We start from the raw sequence: 6,000 nt of genomic DNA, 5'->3' as shown, positions 1-6,000 counted from the left end.
TAAATTTCGAATGCCTAACATAGTATCTAGCAAATTGAAGTCATTCAGTGCTTGTGGAGCTGAATAATTGACTGCCACAATCTCGATTATTAGTATATGTTTAATTTGTACACCATTTGTATACTTGCATACAATGTAAATATGTAACAGAATTAATTTGGTGGCTGGGCTCCAAATTACATACAATGTAAATATGTAACAGAATTAATTTGGTGGCTGGGCTCATGCCTGTAATCCCAGCACTTTCCGAAGCCGAGGTGGGTGGATTATCTGAGGTCAAGAGTTCGAGACCAGATTGGCCAACATGGTGAAACTTCATCTTTACTAAAAATCCAAAAATTAGCCAAGTGGTGGTTGCGTGCCTGTAATCCCAGCTACCTGGGAGGCTGAGACAGGAGAATAGCTTGAATCCGGGAGGCAGAAGGTCGCAGTGAGATCGTGCCACTGACATTCTAGCCTGGGCAACAGAGCAAGCCTCTGTCTCAAGAAAAAAAAAACAAAAAAAAACAAAAAAAAAACCTACATTAAATAGTCGACTGTTAGGTGAATGGACATAGAAGAGTAAGAATACAACAAGCGGGGAACAAATGAAGGCTAAATCTCTGGGGTTTGAATGAAGGAACAGTAGGATACAAGGCTAATGAAGGTCTTTAATTATCCAAATATCAGTGAAAAACATCAAGGATCTTCCGTCTATGCTATGAATCCCTTTTATCTTCAGTGCTTAAATTTGCTTAGCTTAAAAGACACTAATTCCACCTTTCCTCATTTAACAATCCCTTAAAATAATTTCTAGAGAAGGAATGGAGTTGATAGTGACCTCCAAAGAAAAATCAGAATCCCTAAGAAAAATACACGGTGAATCCTTTTCAAGGGAGTTAAGGTTACAAGAGTTTTGAATGGTTTTCTTCTCGTTGCTTTATCTCATTCAACTGCAGACCTTCACTCCGGCGGTCTCCGTAGGCACTTAACCCTTTCAGCTTAAACCAAGGAGCGGATCCCCTTCAGAATGGTAGAAGTCACAGAGGACACCGTAGCGAGGGTGGGCTCCTGTCACCCAAACGCGGCCACAGACTCCTGCCACGCCTAGCAGTAAAAGAACTGGAGTTCAGGGCATAGGGAACTTCACCGAGGCTATTGCGCAGGCTCTGCGATCCACGCAGGCTTATTAGGAAGAAAGGGGAAAATATTGCCCAGAGACACGTGAACTCGTCGGGGGCCAGCCCGGGCGTAGGCTCCCCACCGCATCGGATTCTGGAATTTACAATCACGAAAGTTCTATTGTCCCGCGATTGGCTCCGGGGCCCCATGACATCATAGCGCTTGATTCATCCCTCGAGTCCCGATTGGCTGGCCGCGCCATTGTGACGTCACGGTCAGCCCACGTTCTGATTGTAGACAGCCGGCGCCTTCCTCTTCCCATCGCGGCGGGTCCTCGCGCCGGTGCCTCCTCCTACATCCTCCTCGGCTCCGGCAGCCACCCGCGCTCCTGCTGCCGCCGCCGCCGCCGCTGCGGCCGCCTTGCTACTCAGAGCTGCTGCCGCCCCTCGGGCCAAGAGGTAAAGCCGTCAGCTCCCGGAAACTTCGCCGGGGGCCGCCGCTCGGCCATGACACCCGCGCGAGCGCGCGGCCGGGACGCGGGCCGGGAGCTGCCGTTAGGTCTCGGACTGGTGCCGGGGAAGAGTTGCCGGGGCGGCCCGCGCTCCGCCCGCGGCCGCCAGCCCCGTCGGCCCCGAGGGACAGCCTGGCTCCTGGGGCGCGGGGAGAGGGGTGCGGGTGCGGGCGGGCGGGCGCCCCTCTCTGGGGCAGAGGCAGGGCGATCGGGAGCGGCCTCGGTGCTGCGGTCGCACCTGTGCGCGCTGACAGGCGCCGCGGGGCACTACTCCGTGCCCGGACCGGACGCGGGAGGGATGGGTCTGTGCGCTGGGGTTCTCCAGCCCTGCCGGCCGAGCGCGCGGCGGGAGATCCGGGGGAGCGCTCTTGGAGGGAGCGCGCTTTCTTTGGAGGCGGCGAAACCCGGGTGAGTTCGAAGAGCCTGAGCGGGTCCGCGGGCACCGAGTGCCGCTGTGGGGACGCTCCGGCCTTTTCTTTTTCTCCCCTTCTCACTGTCTGAGTTAGCCTTTCGGACCTTCCCTCCGCTCCTCAGTGGGAAGCCTGCTCGCTCGGGACCACTTCAGTTTTTATTAAAACCAGACAACGGCAGCCCTCGGTACTCAGGGAGGGATGAGGCTGGTGGTAAAGCGAGAGGGCGGGGACTCAGGGGCCACCGGGGCGGCCCTTTCAGGGAGCCTGATGGCTTGAGAGGCGGGAGCGGTCGGTGGCGGGGGAGGTGCGCAGCGCGCGGGCGGCGCTGCCCTGGGCCGGGGGAGCTGGAGTGTGTGTTCTGTTGCGAGTTGTAAGGAAAAGTACCTTTGTACTGTTTCCACGCCACTCTCCCACACCTCTGGTGGAGGGAGTAATGCCTAGGGCAAGAGTGGTTCTTGCTGAACTGTGTCTTGCTGTTGCACTTGGCAGTCCCCCCCCAAACCTACCTCCTGCCCCATCTATAATTGTGAATTAAGCTCCTTGATTGCAACATTTGGCCAAGTTATGCAAAATCGGGGTTGGAGGGGGGAATCCCTTTTGAAGAATCCAGTGCATGGTTTATTAGCTGGACTGAGGAACCGAGAGGTGCTGGAGGGGATTTGTGGGGAGCGAGCAGCCTTATTTGTTTAAAATTTAAATTTGTTTAAATTTGTTTTAAATTCCTGTGGCAGGAAGTGCATTATAGAATTGTACGGAAGAGCTGATGTTGCTTGTCAGATTTTGTAACTCGTTCTCCTAACCACTTGGCAGATGACTTGTTTTGCTTGCGCGTCTCAGTCAACAGCATTTGGTGCAGAATCTACAGAGACAGGCGGTTTTGCATTAGATGGCCGTGGACAAACGTTTAGCCTTCCATCTGTGGTTGGGGACAAGTGGGATTACTTTTCTAGTAGCTCAGACACTGCCTGGGATTCTCCAGGAAAGCTCTGCACTTAAAAGGGACATGTTACTCCTTTTCCTTTTAGATTTTTACCCTAGATTCTAACTTCCTGTTGCCAGAAACTTTTTCTGTAACTGTTTCTCTTTTTGCATTTTCGTTTCTAACTGAAGACAAAGGGGAAATTTTTATTGACGGTTACAGATAGGTAATGTTACAGAATGTAGTACAGAATTTTGCTGAAAAGTGACAGTAGAAAGTCTAATAAAATTTGATACGTTTTTCAAGAAAAATATCTTGTAACTTCAGACATTGACCTTACCTCCCTGACTCAGTTTCCTTGTCTATATATGGGGGTTTTATGTGGCAGAATTATTGTGAATTTCAAGAGATAATACAAGCAAGAGCCCAGCATTGGGTCTGCCAAATGGTGATTTGAAAATGTTTCCTTTTCAATCCCTGAGATCAGAGTTACTTCTTCGTTACAGACCTTAATTTTTGGGTGTTCAGTGTTTGCAAGAATCTTTTTTACACCACCTCCTGTTTTGCTCCCTGCATGATTGTTGCTTGTCTTTCTACTTCTAGAGGTGAGCATCCATCCTTGGGTGTCTTACTTCCAGCTTGAATTATACAAATCAAAGCAAAACTGTTTACTTTTCTTTAGGGTAACTTTGGTGCCTAGGTAGGAAGTAGAAAGTGTGAAGAGAGAATTTCACGAAACTCTTTTTTTTCCGGTCCACGTTCCTCTCTCTTAAAACATTTTGTAATTTTTTTTGGATTATTCCTCATTGTCTCCCAGCTCTTCTGATGTCAAAAGGATAATCCTCTCATTAGTTACCCATAGATAAAACTTTCTTTGAATGCTTTCTGTCTCAGTTACTTATTGATATGCACATGTACCGAAACGGTTGTTTTCCACACATAATTCTTATAACATTCCTGTGAGGTTTCTTCCCCCCGGTTTTTTTTTTTAAGAGTTGAGTACTACTATAAAGACACATGCACATGTATGTTTATTGCAGCACTATTTACAATAGCGAAGTCTTGGAATCAACCCAAATGCCCATCAGTGGTAGACCTGATAAAGAAAATGTGGCGCATATACACCATGGAATACTATGTAGCTGTAAAAAAAAGAATGAGTTCATGTCCTTTGCAGGGACATAGATGAAGCTGGAAACCATCATCCTCAGCAAACTATCACAGGAACAGAAAACCAAAGACTGCATGTTCTCACTTGTAAGTGGGTGTTGAACAATGAGAACACCTGGACCCAGGGAGGGGAACAACAAACGTCTGTTGGGGGTGGGGTGGTGGGAGGCAAGAGGAAGGAGAACATTAGGACAAATATCTAATACATGCAGGGCTTAAAACCTAGATGATGGCTTGACAGGTGGAGGAAACCACTGTGGCACATGTATACTATGTGACAAACCTTCACGTTCAGCACATGTATTCCAGAACTTTAAAAAAAAAAAAAGACTTGAGGAAATAAGGCATAAGGTCTGAAGATGACAAGTGACTTGTCCAAATTTCCTGTAGCTCTGTCTCCTGCAACATCCCTGCTCCTTCATATATCCCTGTGCTGCCAGGATTATTTGTCCAGTGAGCTCTGTGCCATTATGTAACACTGTTACTCTGTAACTTTAAAATCTAACCTTTAAACATTCCTCTTAATTCATCCAAGACTAACAAACAATTTATTGTCTCTTAAATCTGCCTGAAATCTGTTCCCTTCCTTGTATCCCACACTTTATTCATTTTTAAAATTAATCAGTTGACTTCTTGGTTACTGATTATGGGTGCAAGGGGCTGGATACAAAGATGAAGGACAGCAGTTCCTGATTCCAGAGGGTTTCCTGATTTGGTATATACTTTAAGCCCTGTATACACATACTTAATCTATACCTTGGACCAAAAGAGAGTCAGAATCAGATTTCTGGGAAACTTGTATTTTTATATCTAAGAAAGCTTTATGGCAGAGCTATCCATGTTAGACATATCAGGGCCTAGCACTGCCGAATTGGTCAGGATGCTTTTGGTGCAAGAAACAGAACACCCAGCTCAGACTTACTTGTGCATCTGACCTGAAAAGTCCTGAGGGCAGGACTTCTGCTCCATTTCTCTGAAGCCCCCTCAGATGTCTCTTATATCCCAGGCTGATTTTCCAAGATGACTGACAGCAGCTGCCACCATAGTCTCACAAGGGGACTTCCCAACTTCCACCCTCCAAAGAGTAATTTGCCTTAAGGTGATTGACTTAGGCCTTGGTTACTTGAAGCAATAATTGGAACAGTGGACGTTTGATAAGCTAGGGGCCCATCCCAGAACCAGGGAAGTGGAGTTACATTTCCTCAAGAAGGGCCTGCAGAACACAGGAATTCAGCTACAGTGTCTGTTACAAGGACTGAAAGAACCCAACAGATGATTGGATTAAACTAAATTGACTTGAATTAGAATTTAGCCTTATAGTTCATAAGGACTAATAGTTCTAATAGAATTTAGCCTTATAGTTCATAGGACTCTTAGTTGACAGGCAGGAATAGGAGGACATGCGTTCTAGGCAAGAAGGGGTTTGGACAGTAAACAAGTGTGGAATCATTGGGCAAAAAGCAAATAGCACAGTTGGCAGAAGCTGGTTAAGAAGGCAGGTGTGGAAGAAAGGTGAGAAAGGCAAGTTATTGATGTAGTAATAATGGCTTTTATTGAGCTGTTGTATCTCAGACCCTGCATTGAGCCCCTCCCGATAACTTATTTCTATTATTAATGGGTGCTAGGGCATTCTCATTTTACAGCTGGAGAAATAGAGGCCCAGACTTTAGACACTTGATTGAGGTCACAAAGCATTCTAGCTCAGATCATCTTGAACCCCTGGCCTGCTCCCTCTCCTAAGGTGTTTGGTAGAATACCACCAATAAGCTTTTGAATGAGAATGAGAACATTATGAGTCCTGTGCTCCAGAAAGACAGTCTTGTCAGAGTGTAGGGTGGATTGGTGTGGGACTGTTAGAGATAACCAGGGCAGTGAAATTGAGCACA

At 47.1% G+C, this 6,000-nt stretch overlaps 1 protein-coding gene across 3 annotated transcripts in view; it reads left to right on the top strand.

The window, feature by feature from the left end:
- Window positions 1-636: 636 nt before the first annotated feature.
- ELOVL5 (ELOVL fatty acid elongase 5) overlaps window positions 637-6,000 on the top strand; it is a 78,703-nt gene continuing 73,339 nt past the window's right edge. For 2 of the 3 annotated variants that reach the window (XM_017542889.2, XM_037743608.1), the window contains exon 1: window positions 637-1,559. The gene's annotated coding sequence lies outside the window, so the exon portion shown is untranslated. Of the gene's footprint in view, window positions 2,021-6,000 lie in introns of all 3 variants that reach the window. The other variant, XM_017542890.2, reaches the window with a different exon arrangement.

The sequence above is a fragment of the Cebus imitator genome, unplaced genomic scaffold, assembly GCF_001604975.1.
Source record: "Cebus imitator isolate Cc_AM_T3 unplaced genomic scaffold, Cebus_imitator-1.0 Scaffold148, whole genome shotgun sequence".
In the NCBI taxonomy this organism is placed as follows: domain Eukaryota; kingdom Metazoa; phylum Chordata; class Mammalia; order Primates; family Cebidae; genus Cebus; species Cebus imitator.
The sequence above is the reverse complement of the archived record's forward strand: the minus strand, read 5'-3'. Positions and strand labels throughout refer to the sequence as shown.